Source organism: Bombina bombina, chromosome 2 (assembly GCF_027579735.1).
Source record: "Bombina bombina isolate aBomBom1 chromosome 2, aBomBom1.pri, whole genome shotgun sequence".
Taxonomy (NCBI): Eukaryota; Metazoa; Chordata; class Amphibia; order Anura; family Bombinatoridae; genus Bombina; species Bombina bombina.
This window is the reverse complement of record NC_069500.1, coordinates 332,424,179-332,449,752: the sequence shown is the minus strand read 5'-3', so window position 1 is coordinate 332,449,752 and position 25,574 is coordinate 332,424,179. Positions and strand designations below refer to the sequence as shown.

The window sequence follows — 25,574 nt, the reverse complement described above, 5'->3', positions numbered from 1 at the left end:
ATTAACATATCAAACATATGTCACAGTCCTTGGGCCTGGCATCAGTAAAAGAAAAAATGTCAAATAAGAATGGTTAGGCCTACAATTGTCCATATTTTCTATAACAGGGTATATAAAAAAGGATATGGCTCCGTCTTCAGAGGTTGATGCATTAAAAGACATGCTAACATGGACACAACATAAGAAAATAAATGCTAGTCATAAGACCTGGTTTCTCTAAAAAGAAAGGCATAGGTCATCGTGTGTCCATAACATAAATAGTAACCAAGAAATATGATATTCTACGTAGTACGTAATAAGACAGCAGCGATAGGAGTATTCTACATACTATAAGATTGGAAAAGCCCCTTTTCAAGGGAGGCAGGGCCACACTTGACCCTAAGATGTTCTATATAGACAGTATTGCGCTAGCAGCTTATAAGGCCCTACGTCTAACAGTAGTTATTACTCAAAGTTAGTGGCATACGTATATTTAGTAGACCCATGTTCAAGAGGATCAGGGCCCCTCCCGGACCATAGGTATTTTATATAGATAATATCGTGGTAGCCGCTTATATGTCCCTACATCTAACAGTAATTATCCCTCAAGGTAGCAAAATGTATATACCCTCCCAGATATGTAGGGTCGCTCTTAGGTGCCAAAGGGATCCAGTAACACTAATGGAGGCTTGTGTAATAACTAAACTAATCATGGTAAGATTCAGATCTATTTTGTAAAGGGTTAACCATTGCATTTAACCAACCTGGAGTAAAGAAATATGCACATCAGAACTTAACACACATGTAAGACATGTATACTATACATTCTTAAAATTAATACAGAGTCATCTGATTCAGTTGCTAGGAGAGGTCCATAGTAAGTGCAGTACTATAATGCTTCAACATACTAAAATAAGAGCCAGCGTCATGCAAGCTAAATGCTGTGTAGGGGGAGATAAGCTTTCTGCAATGCTTTATATCAATTATCTCTTATTGGCTAGAGAGCTAGCTAGGCAAAATTTATCTGTGGGGTAATATCAACCCCATATGTGACAATAGATTCTTTAGGCATACTGACAGAGATGTATAATACCGCATCCCACACATACACATTGTAGACTATTTATATTGTGGGCTGAGTTTAACAGGCCTAAATAGATTGTCAATATAAAACCTATGTCTATATGCCGGGTCTGGGCATGCAATCTTGCTTTCCTGAAATACCATTCGCCCCTTGACTTAAGCAAACGGTGCTGCCGAGTAGGCAATAACAAGTGCAAACTGTAAGGATGACCTGCAGGGTACATACAATGGCGGTACCAAAGTGAATCCATTAACAAATAAACTGCCCCCACACATCTACATGCAGAGAGCCATCCATGTAAGCGGGATAAACGTCACAACAGCTGTAACCCAGCGTACTCAAGTATGGTGCAAAAATCCCTGTACTTATCCGACGCCTACTCGCTGGTGCAGAGAGGTCTTGCAAGTATGTCTGGGCAACTCCCGTAGGCCGCCACTCACAATTCTGGTTGAGGCTCTAGGCTCCTGGATATAATTGATCTGTCCGTTTAGTCCACTTACGAATGAAGAAGGGAGCCAACAGCTCAGGTAAGCCGTCCCTTCATTCTCCCTCTTCAGAGCCGCCAGGTCAGTAATATAATGATCAGAGGCAGTAAAGCTGCACATGAGGGAGCCGGCCGCTCTCCCCCGCACAGCTGCGTGAAACCAAATGTCGACAGCGCGGCAGCCCTCAGCATTGTCTAGCTGACAGAGCCGTAGGGATCCTCGGCCCCGTCCTGTGTAAGGCATGTATGTAGGAAGGTCGCACTTCTGCAGGCCAACTGCCTCACAAGCCTCTCCTATGCTATAGCTTCCCGCCGCTTCCCCAGCATCTCCCAGCAGTGAGGCTGCTCCGTGCCTGAACCAGTGTAGACAATTGGGGCAGGGGTTTTCTTAGTAGCTTGGAGTGGAACATCCCTTTTCTTTGATATATTGCGGCAGAGCTCTGTAAGGCCATCAAATCTGGCACATATTTTGTATTCAAAATCCTCCATGAGGGATTGGAAGATAGCGCACAGCTCCTCCATAGTAATATATATATATGTCAACGTTATCAGATTAACAGGTACGAATAGGTGCAGAGGCACAGTCAGTTATTAACTATTTAATAGCTATTGTACCTAGTTAAAATAAATACCAAGTTACCTGTAAAATAAATATAAACCCTAAAATAGCTACAATGTAATTATTAATTACATTATAGCTATCTTAGGGTTTATTTTATAGGTAAGTATTTAGATTTAAATAGGAATATTTTCATTAATAATATTTATATTATATTTATTTTAATAATAGTTTAGTTAGGGATGTTAGAGTTAGATAGGGTTATTATACTTAATATTTAGATAATATAATAACGATATTAACTATATTAACCCTAATATAATTAGGGTTAATATAGTTAATATATATAATATAATAACAATATTAACCCTAATATAATTAGGGTTAGTATAGTTAATATAGCTGGCGGCGGTCTAGGGGGATTAAATTAGGGGTTAATACATTTATTATAGGTAGGGCCGGTGTAGGGGGATAAGATTATAGGGTAATACATTTATTATAGGTAGGGCCGGTGTAGGGGGATTTAGATTAGATGCAAAAGAGCAGTTTACTTTGTGACAAAGCCCCACCAAAAGCCCTTTTAAGGGCTGGTAAAAGAGCTGATTCTTTGGGGCATGCTCCGCAAAAAGCCCTTTTAAGGGCTGGCAATAGAACAGTTTACTTTGGGGTAATGCCACGCAAAAAGCCCTTTTCAGGGCTATTTGTAGGGTTAGACTTGGGTTTAGTGGTAGGGATAGTTTAGTATTTTAGGGGTTAAATAATTTAATATAGGTTGCGGCATGGTAGGGGGATTAAGGAGGAACAGGTATAGAGTGAGTGCACCTAGTGTGTGTATATTTAGAGATAAATAATTTTTATCTAAAGAAAATAGTTTTTGTAACCACGCTCTGTACCCTACAATTATTGACAGTTGTTCCTTCAAACGACTGTCTAGAAATGAAATGTGAATTAACCAAGGTGAGGGGAGCTGACGGTGTGGGTTAAGAGAGTTGTGTCTAAGTGTTTATCACAATGTGTATTATCACAGTATTATTACAAAATAAAATAAAAAATAATTAAGCTTATATACAGATTGTATTTATTTAAAACACTTTAAAACAAGTTGAATATAAGTATAGAGCTCTAATACTTTAAAACATTAAAAACAGTGTACAATTATATAAGGACAACATTGGAGAATTATGAGCAGTCTTTTTGATTTGTTTTCAATTTGTTCATATAATTTGATCATATAATTTGATTGATTTCGTGTTTCGTTTAGAAAGTTTTTTTATGAATGTTCTACTTTTACTCACGTTTTAGTCCTGAATAAAAAACTTTTTAAAGATGGCCTTAGTATATGTCCAGGATAGGCCGTCTATCCTTCCATTTGAGTTTGAGACACACCATTTATCGCACAAAAGTGTTTAACACTATACAATACTATTTATAAGTAAACCATTATCCTAAAGAGGTAATACATAATTATTAGTACCGATCCTTTAGGCACTAAACACGCCCTATATCGCCATTTAAACTCCCAACACAACCACTACTATGAATATATTTGCACAAAGAGAAGAAATTCTTCAAGGTATCTCTATAGATCACCACAACCAAGATATTAATCCTAATTCAAATAAACCAAAAAACCTAACGGAATTATGTGATAACTTGGAAAAACTCCTGATAAAAGAGCTAAAAAACACCATAGAAATCAAATACACAGAAAAATATATAGAAAACAACATGGTCCCAAGAGGACTCAGATTAAAGAAAAATTGCACATTCTATCTAAACGACGAATTATCAAATGAATGGTTTGAGACCCTTGAAAATGCTTCTCAAACACTCATGAAAATAATAATTAAATCTAGAAACATTACATTAAGTGAGACCAAAAAAGAAATAGATCAACAAAAAAACAGTTTAAAAATTTATGAAAATAATACTGAGTTTCTAAACATACAAAAAGAAATCTTTAATAACATTTCTACTTTTAAAGAAAATATTCTAGCCACAAAATCATCTAAATACATTAGAGATTTGGAAGATTATTCAGAAACTTTAGATACAGAAATCCCTATAGAAATTGACCCGACCAATGAACACATAGTAGAGATGGTCGCCTCTCCTATTACAAAAACCTCAGATCGATCATATCTTTTTGGGAAATCTAATCATATAAAACAGAAAAAACTCCCTATTCCAAATCACACAACATTTAGGGACCGTATTCCATCTGACACAGGAAACACAGAAAGATCAAATAAACAGCAAAACTATCAAAAAAGACAATACATTAACTACCCTGATGACAAATATCACACCAAAATGAGAACAGAAGAAAAATTTGATAGTAGAAATAGACATGACAATAGAACACATAAAAATCCATTTTCAAACCAATACTCATATGAGAACTATGACATGCCAAATAATGACTCAAGCACAAATTGGGGCTACACCCCAAGGAGAAATCAATCACATAGAGAATATCAACATAATCCAAATTATAACAGAAACAATTATAACTTAAATTATAACTCAAACCATAGGGATAACTACGAACACAGATGGGATAACCGCGAATGGTACAACAAACCAGATAATCAATATAATTATAGACATAATTATGATAATTATGACCATTCTGCTCGTTACACACACAGAAACAAAAACAGAAACAAAAACACATATCACACTAACCACACAAGAAATTATAATAATTTTGACTCCAACTCAGATTGGAGAATACAGACCAGAAACAGGTATCAACCACTCTTTTAGGCTTGCTGTATTGATTCTCTGTTAAAGTAACATTGTCTGTTTAAGTATAATAGCTAACCAAGCTATTTTATAAATTATTTGCTTTGCAAGGGTTGCATTTTTATTTTAAAAAAAAGGAAATAACTAAATAACTTTATTTCTAGCATTCAATTTTTTTTTTGTTTTTCTGTCTGTGTGGGTAATTAGGGGTGGGATTATTTTCACCTGTTTGGGCCTTGCAAGCCTATAAATTTAGCACATTTACTCTGTGAGCTTGCTCTTTTAGGCTTGCTGTATTGATTCTCTGTTAAAGTAACATTGTCTGTTTAAGTATAATAGCTAACCAAGCTATTTTATAAATTATTTGCTTTGCAAGGGTTGCATTTTTATTTAAAAAAAAAGGAAATAACTAAATAACTTTATTTCTAGCATTCAAATTTTTTTTTGTTTTTCTGTCTGTGTGGGTAATTAGGGGTGGGATTATTTTCACCTGTTTGGGCCTTGCAAGCCTATAAATTTAGCACATTTACTCTGTGAGCTTGCTCTTTTAGGCTTGCTGTATTGATTCTCTGTTAAAGTAACATTGTCTGTTTAAGTATAATAGCTAACCAAGCTATTTTATAAATTATTTGCTTTGCAAGGGTTGCATTTTTATTTTAAAAAAAAGGAAATAACTAAATAACTTTATTTCTAGCATTCAAATTTTTTTTTGTTTTTCTGTCTGTGTGGGTAATTAGGGGTGGGATTATTTTCACCTGTTTGGGCCTTGCAAGCCTATAAATTTAGCACATTTACTCTGTGAGCTTGCTCTTTTAGGCTTGCTGTATTGATTCTCTGTTAAAGTAACATTGTCTGTTTAAGTATAATAGCTAACCAAGCTATTTTATAAATTATTTGCTTTGCAAGTGTTGCATTTTTATTTAAAAAAAAAGGAAATAACTAAATAACTTTATTTCTAGCATTCCAATTTTTTTTTTTGTTTTTCTGTCTGTGTGGGTAATTAGGGGTGGGATTATTTTCACCTGTTTGGGCCTTGTAAGCCTATAAATTTAGCACATTTACTCTGTGAGCTTGCTCTTTTAGGCTTGCTGTATTGATTCTCTGTTAAAGTAACATTGTCTGTTTAAGTATAATAGTTAGCTAACCAAGGTAGTTAGGCAAACAAGGTTTTGGGGTAACCAAGGGGAAATATATTTATTTTATACTTTTAAGTTAAACCTTTTATTAAGAATGTGTGAGAATCTCATTCAGTGTACAGCTTGCCACATGTTTGCATCACTGGAGCAGCCGCTTCTGGGATTATATGTTTGTGGCAAGTGCGAGCATATTGTCTCTTTAGAAACTCGTATTGGGGATCTGGAGGAACGAATTGCAACACTACATGAAATTCAGACACTTGAAAGGGAAATGGATAGGACTGAGCTGGTTGTTAATGGTTCCAGCAGTGGGAATGGGGAGGATTCAGATGAGGAGACTCCAGGATGTAGCTGGGTCACAGTTAGAGGGCAAAGTAAGCGGAAGAGACAGGCCAGTTCTGAGCTGGTACACCCCAATAGATTTGCAAGATTAAGTGAAGATGTTGGGGATATCAGTTCAGGGGTGGCAGTGTCAGAGAGGGCCGTGTTGCCTAGTATAGTGAACAGTCCTTTAGCTGTGGAAGAGGAGCATACTATGGTGGGCAGTCCTTCAGTCATGGAAGAGGGGCATACAAGTCAGGGCCAGAGGCAGATGTTGGTGGTAGGAGACTCTATTATAAGGAAGGTTGATAGGGTAATTTGTCATCCAGACCCTTTACATAGAACAGTTTGCTGTCTTCCAGGGGCTCGTGTTAGGCATATTGTGGAGCGTATTGATAGATTGTTAGAGGGATGCGGGTCTGATCCTGCAGTCATGGTGCATATTGGTACTAATGAAGAAATCAGTGGGAGATGGAGAGTCCTCAAAAATTACTTCAGGGAGTTAGGTAGCAAGCTTAAAGCAAGGACCTCCAAAGTAATATTTTCTGAGATATTACCAGTGCCGTGTGTTAACTCAGTAAGGCAGAAGGAGCTAAGGTCTGTTAATTCATGGCTAAAAACATGGTGTAAAAATGAGGGGTTTGACTTTTTAGAACACTGGGCTGATTTTTCACTAGGGTACAAATTGTACAGTAAGGATGGATTGCACCTGAATGACATGGGTGCAGGTGTGTTGGGGGAAAGGATGGTAGCACGTTTAGAGAACCTTTTAAACTAGGCAAAGGGGGGGAGGGTCAATTAGAACAAAATAGAACAGAGAGATCAGTGTCTGAATATGTCACTCCCTTAATATCTCAAGGAAGGGATGACTTAAGAAATGTCACATTAGAAAGTATAGAGGAAAGTACACCAAGTAGCAGCAGAAAGCACATGAAAATTAAATGTATGACAACAAATGCAAGAAGCATGACAGGTAAAATGGGGGAGCTGACGCTCTTAGTTGCAGAAGAGGACTATGATGTTATCAGTATAACTGAAACTTGGTGGGATGATTCACATGACTGGGCAGTTAACTTAGAGGGGTATACATTATTTAGGAGGGACAGAAATAATAAAAGGGGTGGAGGAATCTGCATGTATATTAAACCTGACCTTAAACCTACAATAAGGGAAGATATTTATGATACAAGTGACAATGTAGAGACCCTGTGGGTTGAAATAAAGAGTGGGGGGAAAAATCCTAAAAAAATATTACTAGGAACATGCTACAAGCCTCCCAACATTAGTGACCCGGAGGAAACTCAACTACTTATCCAAATAGGTAAGGCTGCTAATAACAGTGCTGTAATTATGGGAGATTTTAACTACCCTGATATAAACTGGGCCAATGAAACTAGTAATTCAGCTAAGGGGGATAGATTTTTAAATGTTCTCAGGGATAACTTCTTGTCACAATTAATAGAGGAGCCAACTAGGAGTAAAGCTATATTGGATTTATGAAACAAAAAAAGAAAGGGCGCCTCCTAGTGTAGCCAGTATATATAAGGATAAATAGAATGAGATATAGATTTTGTACTCACATGTAGTGAAGGCAAAGATAATGCCTAGATAAGCAGTCTGGAAACTTATCAGTGTCCCAGTTGACTGTGCATTAGAATGCTAGGGCAGCTCCTCTTAGTAGATTTCCAAAATCATCTGAAAAGTAAGAAGATATACAGAGGGCGTTAAGATAACTTGCCTGAGGAAACAGAGTGGTAGCTCTGAGAAACGCGTAGCGAATTCTACTGATTTTTATTGTACACTGTTATATTTTTATATAAAGTGTTTTTTATATATATCTGGAGTCTCCTGAATTTTTTATCTGAACCTTCTGAATACATTGGACCATCTTTCACCGGAGTGGTATGTGCGCTGGGCCACTTTTAATATACCCAGCTTGCTTCATTAGCACTACAGTGTGCTCTATACTTTGAGTCGCCCTCTGTATATCTTCTTATATTGGATTTAGTGCTATCAAACAATACAGATATAATATCAAACATAGAAGTTAAAGAACATTTGGGTAACAGTGATCATAACATGGTCACATTTGAAATCTCTTTTCATATGCAGTGTTTTAAAGGCTTAACTAAGACTTTTAATTTCAAGAAAGCAAAATTCAACGATTTAAGGAAATCATTAAATAATATAAATTGGGACAATGTATTTTCTAATAAAAATACAGAGGATAAATGGATAATATTTAAAAATTTGTTAAATAAATATACATATCAATACATACCATATGGTTATAAAAATAAAAATAAAAAAACTAAGCCGTTATGGCTAAATAAAAATGTGTTAAAAGAAATTAGGAAAAAAACGTAGGGCATTTAAATTATTAAAAGAAAATAGTACAGACTCAGCATACAATATTTATAAGGAATGTAACAAAGCATGCAAAAAAGCAATCAAATTAGCCAAAATTGAAAATGAAAAATTAATTGCCAAGGATTCTAAGTCTAACCCTAAAAGGTTCTTTAAGTACATAAATAGCAAAAAGTCTAAGAAGGATAATATAGGTACATTAAAATGTGTGGAGGGTAGCATGATAAATAATGACAGGGAGAAGGCTGAGGTACTAAACCAGTTTTTTTCTTCAGTATACACAAGAGAGGAACCATTGAATGATACTTTGGAACAGAATATAACATGCCAGTCCATACCACTAACTGGGTTTTGTTTAGAGGATATCAGGAAAAAACTAAAAAATATTAAGGTAAATAAAACTCCAGGCCCAGATGGAATACACCCAAGGGTGTTAAGTGAACTTAGCACTGTTATAGACAAACCTTTACTCTTAATTTTTCAAGACTCATTATCCTCAGGCATGGTACCCCAGGATTGGCGTAAAGCTGATGTGGTGCCACTCTTCAAAAAGGGAAGCAGGGATGATCCAGGAAGCTATAGACCAGTTAGTCTGACATCAATAGTGGGGAAGATATTTGAAGGGATTATAAGGGATTATATTGATGAGCATATTCGTGTAAACAAGATTATGAGTTCTAATCAGCATGGCTTTAGGAGAAATAGATCATGTCAAACTAATCTAATTAGATTCTACGAGGAAGTAAGTAAAAATATAGATAAAGGGGAATCAGTTGATGTGATATACTTAGATTTTGCAAAGGCATTTGATACAGTGCCACATGAGAGATTAATGCACAAAATTAAGGGACTGGGAATAGCTGAAAATGTTAGCTCATGGATAAATAACTGGATAAAAGATAGGGAGCAACGAGTAGCAGTAAATGGATCATACTCAGATTGGACAAAGGTAATCAGTGGCGTCCCCCAGGGATCAGTACTGGGCCCTGTTCTTTTTAATATTTTTATAAATGACTTGGAGCAAGGATTAAATAGCGACATCTCTATTTTTGCAGATGATACTAAGTTAAGTAAGGTCATTAGGTCAGAGCAGGATGAACTCTCTTTGCAAAGGGATTTGCTAAAATTAGAACTATGGGCAAGTGAATGGAAAATGAGATTTAATACGGAAAAATGTAAGGTTCTACATTTTGGAAGTAAAAATAAGCAGGCTATGTATTTTTTAAATGGGACAAGACTTAGCCAAACACAGGAGGAAAGGGATTTGGGAGTAGTAATAGATAACAAGCTAAAGATGAGTGCCCAATGCAGGGCAGCGGCTTCAAAGGCTAATAAGATACTAGCATGTATTAAAAGAGGCATTGATTCAAGGGAGGAAAGCATAATTCTGTCATTATATAAAGCCCTGGTAAGACCTCACCTTGAGTTTGGAGTGCAGTTCTGGGGACCGATTGCTAAAAAAGATATTGCAGAACTAGAAAAAGTTCAGAGAAGGGCCACAAAGCTAATAAGGGGATTGGAGAAATTAACCTATGAGGAGAGGCTAGCCAAACTGGGTCTGTTCTCTTTAGAAAAAAGGCGCTTGAGAGGTGACATGATTACTTTATATAAATATATTCAAGGCCCATATACAGAGATGGCAGAAGCTCTTTTTATTCCAAGAAAATTGGTTCTGACAAGAGGTCATAATTTAAGGTTGGAGGAAAGGAGATTTAATCTCCTGCAACGGAAACGTTTTTTCACTGTAAGAGCAATAAAATTGTGGAACTCATTACCAAAGGAGGTAGTGAATGCCAATACCATAGATACATTTAAAAATAGTCTGGATAAATTTCTGTATATAAACAAAATTCATGGATATGATTGCTAGTATTAAATGGGTCACATTTTAATGGGGTTATTTAAGCTTAACTGGAGCTTTTTGTAAGTATTTTAGATTTGTATAGGTTGAACTCGATGGACTTCAGTCTTTTTTTCAACCTTATCTACTATGTTACTATGTTACTATGTTACCATTAGAACAAAATTTAAGGTCCCCTGCACCTCAAAATACAGAACAACAAAAAGTTTTTTTTAGAACAGGCCCCTTCTGGGGAAGGAACTTCAAAAACCAATACACACTACATCCTGCCAAAAAGAATCGTAAGAAACAAAAGAGAATTAGAGGTAGAAGAAAGGGAAGAAAACATAGACAAAATTCCGAAAAGACAGAAATAAAACATACTGGAATATTTAATATAAGTCAACACCAACTAAACCCTCTCCAAGAATCAATTCTAAATAAAGGTCTGTCTTTTGCACCCTCGTGCAAACTAAACAAATTCGAAACCCTCATAAACATAAATCAATACATACGCAAACTCACCTTAAAAAGATATTTTATCAAAAACCCACTCGAGAACAAAACCTTAAAAGACAACGAACAAAAATTTAAACACACAAATCTAAAAGCTCCTTCAACATTCTATCCTACAACGAAAAAAGTGAAGACATTAAGCTTTTCGAAAAAATGGTCAAACAGGACATAGATAAACTAGATCAAAATAAATATATTAAATGGAACATGTCCCAAAGGGAACTAAAAATAATAAAAGATCTGAAAAACAATAAAGACATCACTATCAAACAAGCTGACAAGGGCGGAGGAATAGTCCTGATGGACACATCCTTCTATCTAGAGGAATCATACAAACTTTTAAATGACCGAACAACATATAAAAAATTGAGATCCAATCCCTTAAAAAATCAAACAAAAGAATTACAAGACATTCTCACAAAAGCATTAAACTCAGGAATACTCACAAAAAATGAATTTGATTTTCTAAATATTGCTAACCCCATCGTCCCCACATTTTATATACTTCCCAAAATCCATAAAAACTTAACAAAACCTCCAGGACGACCCATCATATCCGGTATAGGATCCCTCACATCAAATCTCTCCCAATATGTTGATTTCTTCTTACAGACATACGTATCCCAGCTACCCTCCTACCTAAAAGATTCCACCCAATTACTTAACATTCTAAAAGATATTTCTTGGAAAGAAAACTACCTCCTAGTAACATGCGACGTTAACTCCCTATACACTAACATAGATCATCAAAAAGGACTTAAAGCAATAAAATTCTTTTTAGACAAGGACACTAATTTAAATAAAGAACAAAATAAATTTCTAATCACTTGTATCAATTTCATATTATATAACAACTCCTTTCTATTTAATGAAGAGATTTTTCTACAACACAAAGGGACAGCCATGGGCACAAGGTTCGCCCCCAGTTATGCTAATCTATTCATGGGCTTTTTTGAACATAAATACATAAACTCTAGCCCATGGGGGGCGAACCTTGTGCTATATTATCGCTACATAGATGACCTATTTATAATTTGGAAAGGCGAACCTGAACTACTAGAATTATTCCTAGAAGATTTAAATAACAACACACTAGGCCTCAACTTCACTCACGAATTCAGCACAAATTCTATCAATTACTTGGACTTAGAAATAGAAATTAAAAACAAACTAATCACAACTAAAACCTATTTTAAAAAAACTGATGCCAACAACTACATACACAATAAAAGCTGCCATTTAAATAAATGGAAAACAAATATTCCCAAAAATCTATTTACTCGAATTAGAAAAAACTGTTCAGACATAAACCAATACTCTACTCAATCAGAAATTTTAAAACAAAGATTCATTGAAAAAAGATATAATATCCAATCACTGGATAGAACACAACTAGAGGTAAAAGAAATGGATAGAAACTCAATACTTGCACCCAAACAAAAGCCAGAAATCAACCCAAAAATAAATGATCCATTGTTTATACCGTTCATAACACAGTACAATTCACAACATTTTGAAATAAAAAAGATCCTAAACAAACACTGGCACTATATAAAACAAGACCAAGTTATAGGACATAGACTGAAAAACCACCCAGACATCATTTTTAAGAAAGCAAAAAATCTTAAAAACATAATATCACCAAGTGAATTTAAGAAAAAGGCTACCCATAACCCCAACACAATTGATCTTAATAATGAAAAAGTTGAAGGCTATTTCCCTTGCATATCCTGCAAATCTTGCAAACATAGCAGCAAGATAAAAACCTTAAAATCAACTAATAATAATCAATACATCAATATCAAAGAAATTATACGCTGTTCTGATAGGAATGTTATCTACTGCATACAATGTTTATGTGGTTTACAATACTTTGGTCAAACTAGCCGTATGCTCAGAGACCGCATAAGAGAGCACCTTCATCATATAGAACATAAATCAACCAACACCAACTTATACAAACATTTTACTGAACATCACAAAGGCAACATCCATGACATGAAATTTTGGGGAGTTAAAAAAGTTTTCCTCAATCCCAGAGGTGGTAATTTAGAAAACCTCCTACTTAGAAAAGAAGCGGAGTACATTTACTCCTTTAAAACTCTACACCCATATGGATTAAATATGGAGTTCGATCTGAATTTAAAGTATCTATTTCTATACTGCGATAACTAGTTAATTTTAAAATAAACCATATTTGAAAAATCAGTGTTATAATATTATAATACCAATGGCTTCAACAAAAGTTTCATAAAGAACAAAAATACTCGAGACTCCAAACTACACACCTCTATGACATGGCCAAGATTAGCACTATATTGCTCAACCTTTAAACCCAAGTTATCACATTATCTGATTACTTCTATCCCATTATTTGTTTTTCTCAAACACTAATTTATTAAGAGGGTACAAACACAAAATTCATCAGATAAAGTATTAGATCACATTTGTAATTAAATCTTACAAAGTGTTTAACACTTAACATTAACAACTTGTCTATCTTGTAGTATACGCTAATAAATGTGAAAAAACCGCTCTAAAATTTGAGCAAGGATTGGTCACAAATTGACCAATCAGGACTCACCTACACCTTTAAAAATGACCGCGAACACTCTCAGAGGCATCTTGATAAAGGCATCCGCCGAAACGCCTAGATTTGCCCACCTGAGTGTGCACCCTCTTTTGATACTGTATGCCCACACTGTGGGATTTTGAACTTTTAAACGGATTCACCATATCTAACGTTTGAACGCTGACAAGCGTAAGAAGAAGCAGTTCACTACAAGGAACCTCTACGGACAGATAAAATTGTCCCGGTCCTCAGAACCTTCAAAGTAAAATTACCTGTATTCCGAAACCGATATCAGGATCCAAGATAGTATTATCCAGAAATACTTCAAGCCTCTTAGAGACTCCAGCAAACCCTGAACATCAAATCTACCATAACAATAGGGTAAACAGTCTCAGAGACCAACGATCACAATTTGGACCAAAGACTATAATACCAACAAACACTACAAGCCTCTTAGAGACTCCTGCAAACCCTAGACATCAAATCTACCACATCAATAGGGTAAAAAGTCTCGGAGACCAACGAGTCCATTTTTTATCAAACATCACACTTACGAGTGAAAACGGCAAAGAAACCTTAAGCATATCGAATTCTCCAAGCATATCTAATATAGAGACACAAATTGTCTCTCCTCCTAAAAGACTATCTAAGAATTGGAACGAAAAGAAAAGAATCTTCTAAAATAGAAACAACGTTACAACTTTTCCTTACATAAGTTGCCAATTCTGACCTTTTTAGAGAAGGAGCGTCTTAAACATAAGACAGTCACCTATTTCCTTTGTCTCCTCAACGGCCTATCCTGGACATATACTAAGGCCATCTTTAAAAAGTTTTTTATTCAGGACTAAAACGTGAGTAAAAGTAGAACATTCATAAAAAAACTTTCTAAACGAAACACGAAATCAATCAAATTATATGATCAAATTATATGAACAAATTGAAAACAAATCAAAAAGACTGCTCATAATTCTCCAATGTTGTCCTTATATAATTGTACACTGTTTTTAATGTTTTAAAGTATTAGAGCTCTATACTTATATTCAACTTGTTTTAAAGTGTTTTAAATAAATACAATCTGTATATAAGCTTAATTATTTTTTATTTTATTTTGTAATAATACTGTGATAATACACATTGTGATAAACACTTAGACACAACTCTCTTAACCCACACCGTCAGCTCCCCTCACCTTGGTTAATTCACATGGTAGGGGGATTAGATTAGGGTTTAATTAATTTAATATAGGTGGCAGCGGGATAGGGGGATTAAATTAGGGGTTAATAATTTTAAAATAGATGGCGGCGGGGTAGGAGCTCACATTAGGGGGTAGGTAAGGTAGATGGCGGCGGTGTAAGGGGCTCACTTTAGTGGGTAGGTAAGGTAGATGGCGGCGGTGTAAGGGGCTCACTTTAGTGGGTAGGTAAGGTAGATGTCGGCGGTGTAAGGGGCTCAATTTAAGGGGTAGTTTAATATTGTTGGCGACGGTGTAGGGGGATCACATTAGGGGGTAGTTAATGTAGATGGCAGCGGGGTCCGGGAGCGGCGGTTTAGGGGTTAAATACTTTATTAGGGATTGCGGCGGGGGATCGCGGTTGACAGGTAGATAGACATTGCGCATGCGTTAGGTTTATTTTGTAGCTAGTTTAGGGAGTTACGAGGCTCCAATAGACAGCGTAAGGCTTACTACGGCTGCTTTTTCTGGCGAGGTGAAAATGGAGTAAGATTTCTCCATTTTCGCCACGTAAGTCCTTACACTGTATGTTGGATACCAAACTGCGCTGGTTTGGTATACCTGCCTAAGGCCCAAAAAACTACGGGCGACGGCAGAAATATACGAGCGGAACTTCTAGGTTACGCTCGTATAAAGGATACCAAACCAGCGCAAATTTCAGGGTCTCCGGCATTGAATACTATGATTGATAGCTAGTCATTGAATGCAATGTTTGACGCCTGCGCTTTAGGCATAACATTTTTTGTGTCACGCAGGCGCAAATCGATTGTATGGGGAATGGTGCGCATGCGCAATTGGTCCGGCAATCGGGAACGCGCATTTGAAGTAATAAAGGCATTATCCGGAAATACATGGAGGGCGGAGCTAGGAACAGCCGAGAATGTAAATATAAAGTGTATTTATAACTATAATATATATAAAAAAAAATTAAAAAAAGTTGCGATCATACTATATATTAGATGAGAAATAGAATACAGGCTGCAAAAAACAAAAACTTTACATTCACTTTAAGAATTGAATCCAATATGAACCAAATAATTGAATATCTTGGAAAAAAAGAAATAACATAATTTATGCTTACCTGATAAATTCCTTTCTCCTGTAGTGTAGTCAGTCCACGGGTCATCCATTACTTATGGGATATTAACTCCTCCCTAACAGGAAGTGCAAGAGGATCACCCAAGCAGAGCTGCTATATAGCTCCTCCCCTTTACGTCATACCCAGTCATTCGACCGAAACCAAACGAGAAAGGAGAAACTATAGGGTGCAGTGGTGACTGGAGTTTAATTTAAAATTTAGACCTGCCATAAAAAACAGGGCGGGCCGTGGACTGACTACACTACAGGAGAAAGGAATTTATCAGGTAAGCATAAATTATGTTTTCTCCTGTTAAGTGTAGTCAGTCCACGGGTCATCCATTACTTATGGGATACCAATACCAAAGCTAAAAGTACACGGATGACGGGAGGGACAGGCAGGATCTTTACATGGAAGGAACCACTGCCTGAAGAACCTTTCTCCCAAAAACAGCCTCAGAAGAAGCAAAAGTGTCAAATTTGTAAAATTTGGAAAAAGTATGAAGAGAAGACCAAGTTGCAGCCTTGCAAATCTGTTCAACAGAGGCCTCATTCTTAAAGGCCCACGTGGAAGCCACAGCTCTCGTAGAATGAGCTGTAATTCTTTCAGGAGGCTGCTGTCCAGCAGTCTCATAGGCTAAACGTATTATGCTACGAAGCCAGAAAGAGAGAGAGGTAGCAGAAGCTTTTTGACCTCTCCTCTGTCCAGAATAAACGACAAACAGGGAAGAAGTTTGGCGAAAATCTTTAGTTGCCTGTAAATAAAATTTCAGGGCACGGACTACGTCTAGATTGTGTAGAAGTCGTTCCTTCTTTGAAGAAGGGTTAGGGCACAATGATGGAACAACAATCTCTTGATTGATATTCCTGTTGGTGACTACCTTAGGTAAGAACCCAGGTTTAGTACGCAGAACTACCTTGTCTGAATGAAAAATCAGATAAGGAGAATCACAATGTAAGGCCGATAACTCAGAGACTCTTCGAGCCGAGGAAATAGCCATTAAAAACAGAACTTTCCAAGATAACAGCTTGATATCAATGGAATGAAGGGGTTCAAACGGAACACCCTGTAAAACGTTAAGAACTAAGTTTAAGCTCCATGGCGGAGCAACAGTTTTAAACACAGGCTTAATCCTGGCCAAAGCCTGACAAAAAACCTGAACGTCTGGAACTTCTGACAGATGTTTGTGTAAAAGGATGGACAGAGCTGAGATCTGTCCCTTTAACGAACTAGCAGATAAACCCTTTTCTAAACCTTCTTGTAGAAAAGACAATATCCTAGGAATCCTAACCTTACTCCATGAGTAACTCTTGGATTCGCACCAATGCAAGTATTTACGCCATATTTTATGGTAAATTTTCCTGGTAACAGGTTTCCTAGCCTGTATTAAGGTATCAATCACTGACTCCGAGAATCCACGCTTTGATAGAATCAAGCGTTCAATCTCCATGCAGTCAGCCTCAGAGAAATTAGATTTGGATGTTTGAAAGGACCCTGAACCAGAAGGTCCTGTCTCAGAGGCAGAGACCATGGTGGACAGGACGACATGTCCACTAGATCTGCATACCAGGTCCTGCGTGGCCACGCAGGCGCTATTAGAATCACCGATGCTCTCTCCTGTTTGATCCTGGCAATCAATCGAGGAAGCATCGGGAAGGGTGGAAACACATAAGCCATGTTGAAGACCCAAGGTGCTGTCAGAGCATCTATCAGAACCGCTCCTGGGTCCCTGGACCTGGATCCGTAACAAGGAAGCTTGGCGTTCTGGCGAGACACCATGAGATCCAGATCTGGTTTGCCCCAACGCCGAAGCAGTTGGGCAAATACCTCCGGATGAAGTTCCCACTCCCCCGGATGAAAAGTCTGGCGACTTAGGAAATCAGCCTCCCAGTTTTCCACGCCTGGGATGTGGATCGCTGATAGGTGGCAAGAGTGAGACTCTGCCCAGAGAATTATCTTTGAGACTTCCATCATCGCTAGGGAACTCCTTGTCCCTCCTTGATGGTTGATGTAAACCACAGTCGTGATGTTGTCCGACTGAAACCTGATGAACCTCAGAGTTGCTAGCTGAGGCCAAGCTAGAAGGGCATTGAAAACTGCTCTTAATTCCAGAATGTTTATGGGAAGGAGACTCTCCTCCTCAGTCCATGATCCCTGAGTCTTCAGGGAATTCCAGACAGCGCCCCAACCTAGCAGGCTGGCGTCTGTTACAATCGTCCAATCTGGTCTGCTGAAGGGCATCCCCTTGGACAGATGTGGCCGAGAGAGCCACCATAGAAGAGAATTTCTGGTCTCTTGATCCAGATTCAGCATAGGGGACAAATCTGAGTAATCCCCATTCCACTGACTTAGCATGCACAATTGCAGTGGTCTGAGATGCAGGCGTGCAAAGGGAACTATGTCCATTGCCGCTACCATTAAACCGATTACCTCCATGCATTGAGCCACTGACGGGTGTGGAATGGAATGAAGGATACGGCAAGCATTTAGGAGTTTTGTTAACCTGTCCTCTGTCAGGTAAATTTTCATTTCTACCGAATCTATAAGAGTCCCTAAGAAAGGAACTCTTGTGAGTGGCAATAGAGAACTCTTTTCTTCGTTCACCTTCCACCCATGTGACCTTAGAAATGCCAGTACTAACTCTGTATGAGACTTGGCAGCTTGGAAACTTGACGCTTGTATCAGAATGTCGTCTAGGTACGGAGCTACCGATATTCCTCGCGGTCTTAGTACCGCCAGAAGAGAACCCAGAACCTTTGTGAAGATTCTTGGAGCAGTAGCTAACCCAAAGGGAAGAGCTACAAACTGGTAATGCCTGTCTAGGAAGGCAAACCTTAGGTACCGGTAATGATCCTTGTGAATCGGTATGTGAAGGTACGCATCCTTTAAATCCACTGTGGTCATGTACTGACCCTTTTGGATCATGGGTAAGATTGTCCGAATAGTTTCCATTTTGAACGATGGAACTCTTAGGAATTTGTTTAGGATCTTTAAATCCAAGATTGGTCTGAAGGTTCCTTCTTTCTTGGGAACCACAAACAGATTTGAGTAAAACCCTTGTCCGTGTTCCGACCGCGGAATCGGGTGGATCACTCCCATTAGTAAAAGATCTTGTACACAGCGTAGAAACGCCTCTTTCTTTATCTGGTTTGTTGACAACCTTGAAAGATGAAATCTCCCTTTTGGAGGAGAAGCTTTGAAGTCCAGAAGATATCCCTGAGATATGATCTCTAACGCCCAGGGATCCTGGACATCTCTTGCCCAAGCCTGGGCGAAGAGAGAGTCTGCCCCCCACTAGATCCGTTTCCGGATCGGGGGCCCTCACTTCATGCTGTCTTAGGGGCAGCAGCAGGTTTCCTGGCCTGCTTGCCCTTGTTCCAGGTCTGGTTAGGTTTCCAGCCCTGTCTGTAGCGAGCAACAGTTCCTTCCTGTTTTGGAGCGGAGGAAGTTGATGCTGCTCCTGCCTTGAAGTTGCGAAAGGCACGAAAATTAGACTGTCTAGCACTTGGTTTGGCTCTGTCTTGAGGCAGGGCATGGCCCTTACCTCCAGTAATGTCAGCGATAATTTCTTTCAAACCGGGCCCGAATAAGGTCTGCCCTTTGAAAGGTATGTTAAGCAATTTAGATTTAGAAGTCACATCAGCTGACCAGGATTTAAGCCACAGCACTCTGCGCGCCTGAATGGCGAATCCGGAGTTCTTAGCCGTAAGCTTAGTTAAATGTACTACGGCATCATAAATAAATGAATTAGCTAGCTTAAGGACTCTAAGCTTGTCTGTAATCTCATCCAATGTAGCTGAGCTAATGGTCTCTTCCAGAGACTCAAACCAGAATGCCGCTGCAGCCGTGACAGGCGCAATGCATGCAAGGGGTTGCAATATAAAACCTTGTTGAACAAACATTTTCTTAAGGTAACCCTCTAACTTTTTATCCATTGGATCTGAAAAAGCACAGCTATCCTCCACCGGGATAGTGGTACGCTTAGCTAAAGTAGAAACTGCTGCCTCCACCTTAGGGACCGTCTGCCATAAGTCCCGTGTGGTGGCGTCTATTGGAAACATTTTTCTAAATATAGGAGGGGGTGAGAAAGGCACACCGGGTCTATCCCACTCCTTGTTAACAATTTCTGTAAGCCTTTTAGGTATAGGAAAAACGTCAGTACACGTCGGTACCGCAAAATATTTATCCAGCCTACATATTTTCTCTGGGATTGCAACCGTGTTACAATCATTCAGAGCCGCTAATACCTCCCCTAGTAACACACGGAGGTTCTCAAGCTTAAATTTAAAATTTGAAATGTCTGAATCCAGTTTATTTGGATCAGATCCGTCACACACAGAATGAAGCTCTCCGTCTTCATGTTCTGCAAATTGTGACGCAGTATCAGACATGGCCCTAGTATTTTCAGCGCACTCTGTTCTCACCCCAGAGTGGTCGCGTTTACCCCTAAGTTCTGGCAATTTAGATAAAACTTCAGTCATAACATTAGCCATGTCTTGCAAAGTGATTTGTAAAGGCCGCCCTGATGTACTTGGCGTCACAATATCACGCACCTCCTGAGCGGGAGATGCAGGTACTGACACGTGAGGAGAGTTAGTCGGCATAACTTCCCCCTCGTTGTCTGGTGAAATTTTCTTTACATGTACAGATTGGCTTTTACTTAAAGTAGCATCAATGCAATTAGTACACAAATTTCTATTGGGCTCCACATTGGCCTTTGAACATATTGCACAAAGAGATTCCTCTATGTCAGACATGTTTAAACAAACTAGCAATTAAACTAGCAAGCTTGGAAAAATACTTTTCAAATAAATTTACAAGCAATATAAAAAAACGTTACTGTGCCTTTAAGAAGCACACAAAACTGTCACAGTTGAAATAACAATGAACCGGATTAGTTATAGAAACCAAATTTTCACATTAAATTCATTAATTTAGCAAAGGATTGCACCCACTAGCAAATGGATGATTAACCCCTTAATACCAAAAAACGGATAACAATAAAAATATATACGTTTTTATCACAGTCAAAGCACAGTCTCACAGGTCTGCTGTGAGTGATTACCTCCCTCAAAACTAGTTTTGGAGACCCCTGAGCTCTGTAGAGACGTCCTGGATCATGCAGGGAGAACAGGAAGACTTGTGACTGAATTTCTACTGCGCAGTAAAAGCGCCAAAATAGGCCCCTCCCACTCATAATACAACAGTGGGGAAGCTCAGTAAACTGATTTTATTCAAAACAAACGACAGCCATGTGGAAAAATAATGCCCATAAACATTTTTCACCAAGTACCTCAGAGAAAAAACGATTAACATGCCAGTAAACGTTTTAAATATAAATATATGAAATGTTAAAAAAGCCTGTTGCTAGTCGCTTTCACTGCAGAAAGGCTATAAGTTATATATATCCAGTATTTTCTTAGTGAAGTGCCATTCCCCAGAAATACTTCAGTGCAAACATACACACATATCAGCCTGATACCAGTTACTACTACTGCATTTAAGGCTGTACTTACATTACATCGGTATTAGCAGTATTTTCTCAGTCAATTCCATTCCTTAGAAAATAATATACTGCAACATACCTCCTTGCAGGTGAACCCTGCCCGCTGTCCCCTGTTCTGAAGTTACCTCGCTCCTCAGAATGGCCGAGAACAGCAAATGGATCTTAGTTACGTCCGCTAAGATCATACACAACTCAGGTAGATTCTTCTTCTAATGCTGCCTGAGAAAAAACAACACACTCCGGTGCTGTTTAAAATAACAAACTTTTGATTGAAGAAATAAAAACTAATTTTAATAACCACAGTCCTCTCACACGTCCTATCTATTAGTTAGGTGCAAGAGAATGACTGGGTATGACGTAGAGGGGAGGAGGTATATAGCAGCTCTGCTTGGGTGATCCTCTTGCACTTCCTGTTAGGGAGGAGTTAATATCCCATAAGTAATGGATGACCCGTGGACTGACTACACTTAACAGGAGAAAAGGATTTTTTTAGAAATCACAAAATTCTTCTAGCTAAAAACAGCTAAAGACATAGATTAAACCTCATTTGTGAAAATATTCAATAAAATGAAGATACAAATGAAATTATTAGCATGTTAATCCAGTTAAAGGACCAGTCAACACACCGGACTTGCATAAACAAATGCAAGACAACAAGACAAATGCAACAGTACCCAGTCTGAACCTCAAATGAGCAGTAGACTTTGTCCCTTAACAATGCTAAATAAAACATAATCTGATACTTGATCTTAAAGTAAACAGAAAAATGAAGCAAATGCAACATCATCCAAATAAATCACAGGTCCAAGAAAAGTACCTGAAAATAATTTTCCTTAAATAAGATACAACCATCTAAAAGGAAAATAAATACTATTTTGCTATAGAAACAATAGCATATTTTAGCAGGAGTAGAGATAGCCCCATTAAATTGGAGAACCCTCAAAATTGAAATTAACTGCCGGCAAAGAATATAATTTAAAACCTTTGAAGAAGGAAGAAAATTCTCAGCCTATTCCATTCCTTAGTATGAAGAACTGGAAAAAAACCTCTGAAAACACAGAAGATAAAATAAGCAGAAATAAAATGTTAGCTAGTCTTGAAAAAGAACTAGTTACCTCAATATCCAAAATAATCAACTCCTTTTCAACAAAAAACAAATGTACTCTAATAAAAAATAAAAAAGTAGATTTGTTAGTGTCAATATCTGATGAAGAAAATTCTGAATGAGAAAAAACATCATCAGAGAAGGATAATTCAGTATGTTGTTGGTCATTTGAAACTTCATCAATTAAAAAAGAAGTTTGAAAAAGACCTAAAAATGTTAATAGAAGGCGCAAAGTCAGACAAAGCCTTTAACATAGAATCAGAAAAATATTCTTATAAATTTTCTAAGTATATCTTGTACATAAGATGTAAAAAGAATAGCAATACATAAAGCATAAATACAGGGGGTGCAGAATTATTAGGCAAATGAGTATTTTGACCACATCATCCTCTATGCATGTTGTCTTACTCCAAGCTGTATAGGCTCGAAAGCCTACTACCAATTAAGCATATTAGGTGATGTGCATCTCTGTAATGAGAAGGGGTGTGGTCTAATGACATCAACACCCTATATCAGGTGTGCATAATTATTAGGCAACTTCCTTTCCTTTGGCAAAATGGGTCAAAAGAAGGACTTGACAGGCTCAGAAAAGTAAAAAATAGTGAGATATCTTGCAGAGGGATGCAGCACTCTTAAAATTGCAAAGCTTCTGAAGCGTGATCATCGAACAATCAAGCGTTTCATTAAAAATAGTCAACAGGGTCGCAAGAAGCGTGTGGAAAAACCAAGGCGCAAAATAACTGCCCATGAACTGAGAAAAGTCAAGCGTGCAGCTGCCAAGATGCCACTTGCCACCAGTTTGGCCATATTTCAGAGCTGCAACATCACTGGAGTGCCCAAAAGCACAAGGTGTGCAATACTCAGAGACATGGCCAAGGTAAGAAAGGCTGAAAGACGACCACCACTGAACAAGACACACAAGCTGAAACGTCAAGACTGGGCCAAGAAATATCTCAAGACTGATTTTTCTAAGGTTTTATGGACTGATGAAATGAGAGTGAGTCTTGATGGGCCAGATGGATGGGCCCGTGGCTGTATTGGTAAAGGGCAGAGAGCTCCAGTCCGACTCAGACGCCAGCAAGGTGGAGGTGGAGTACTGGTTTGGGCTGGTATCATCAAAGATGAGCTTGTGGGGCCTTTTCGGGTTGAGGATGGAGTCAAGCTCAACTCCCAGTTTCTGGAAGACACCTTCTTCAAGCAGTGGTACAGGAAGAAGTCTGCATCCTTCAAGAAAAACATGATTTTCATGCAGGACAATGCTCCATCACACGCGTCCAAGTACTCCACAGCGTGGCTGGCAAGAAAGGGTATAAAAGAAGAAAATCTAATGACATGGCCTCCTTGTTCACCTGATCTGAACCCCATTGAGAACCTGTGGTCCATCATCAAATGTGAGATTTACAAGGAGGGAAAACAGTACACCTCTCTGAACAGTGTCTTGGAGGCTGTGGTTGCTGCTGCACGCAATGTTTATGGTGAACAGATCAAAACACTGACAGAATCCATTGATGGCAGGCTTTTGAGTGTCCTTGCAAAGAAAGGTAGCTATATTGGTCACTGATTTGTTTTTGTTTTGTTTTTGAATGTCAGAAATGTATATTTGTGAATGTTGAGATGTTATATTGGTTTCACTGGTAAAAAATAAATAATTGAAATGGGTATATATTTGTTTTTTGTTAAGTTGCCTAATAATTATGCACAGTAATAGTCACCTGCACACACAGATATCCCCCTAAAATAGCTATAACTAAAAACAAACTAAAAACTACTTCCAAAACTATTCAGCTTTGATATTAATGAGTTTTTTGGGTTCATTGAGAACATGGTTGTTGTTCAATAATAAAATTAATCCTCAAAAATACAACTTGCCTAATAATTCTGCACTCCCTGTACTAATGGATTCTGCATGTAAAAGTTTATCATGATAACTTATTACAAACCATAGCTAAAGATAAACATTCATAACATTTAAAATAAATGAACTTAGCTTTGGTAGGACTTATCTCAGTCAACAGGAATCCCTCAGTATGTTCTGATCCAGGAACAGTTTATGGAAAATCTTGCAATATGTAATAGAAAAAAACAACATATAAAGCAAAATTATCAAATTCCTTAAATGACAGTTTCAGGAATGGGAAAAAATGCAAAACAAACAAGCCTCTAGCAACCAGAAGCAACAAAAAAGTGAGACTTAAATAATGTGAGAAAAAGTGGAACAAGAATGACGCCCACATTTTTGGCGCCAAATATGAAGCCCACATTATTGGCACCAAGTACAACGCCCATATTTTTTGGTGCCAAGTATGACGCCACATCCTCTGATGCCGAAAACGACGCCCACATTTTTTGGCGCAAAAAAACTTCCGAACACACATGCGTCAAAAAATGATGTAACAACAACTACGGCGCCGGAAATGACAAAATTTTGCGCCAAAAAAGTTTGCGCCAAGAATGACGCAATAAATTGAAGCATTTTCTGCCCCCGCGAGCCTAACAGCCCGCAGGGAAAAAAGTCAATTGAAAATTTTCAAGGTAAGAAAAAAATATTTATTCATATGCATTATCCCAAATAATGAAACCGACAGTCTGAATGAAGGAATACTGATTATCCTGAATCATGGCAAATATAAGTTTAAAGACATATATTTAGAACTTTACATATAAAGTGCCCAACCATAGCTTAGAGTGTCACAAAAAATAAGACTTACTTACCCCAGGACACTCATCTACATATAGTAGATAGCCAAACCAGTACTGAAACGAGAATCAGTAGAGGTAATGGTATATAAGAGTATATCGTCGATCTGAAAAGGGAGGTAAGAGATGAATCTCTACGACCGATAACAGAGAACCTATGAAATAGATCCCGTAGAAGGAGACCATTGAATTCAAATAGGTAATACTCTTTTCACATCCCTCTGACATTCACTGCACTCTGAGAGGAAAACCGGGCTCCAGCCTGCTGCGAAGCGCATATCAACGTAGAATCTAGCACAAACTTACTTCACCACCTCCCTGGGAGGCAAAGTTTGTAAAACTGAATTGTGG

At 37.9% G+C, this 25,574-nt stretch overlaps 1 protein-coding gene across 1 annotated transcript in view; it reads right to left on the bottom strand.

The window, feature by feature from the left end:
* Positions 1–8,044, bottom strand: part of LOC128648813 (syncytin-2-like) — an 80,104-nt gene extending 72,060 nt beyond the window's left edge. The window contains exon 1 of the mRNA XM_053701687.1: positions 7,892–8,044. The gene's annotated coding sequence lies outside the window, so the exon portion shown is untranslated. The remainder of the gene's footprint in view (positions 1–7,891) is intronic.
* Positions 8,045–25,574: the final 17,530 nt, after the last annotated feature.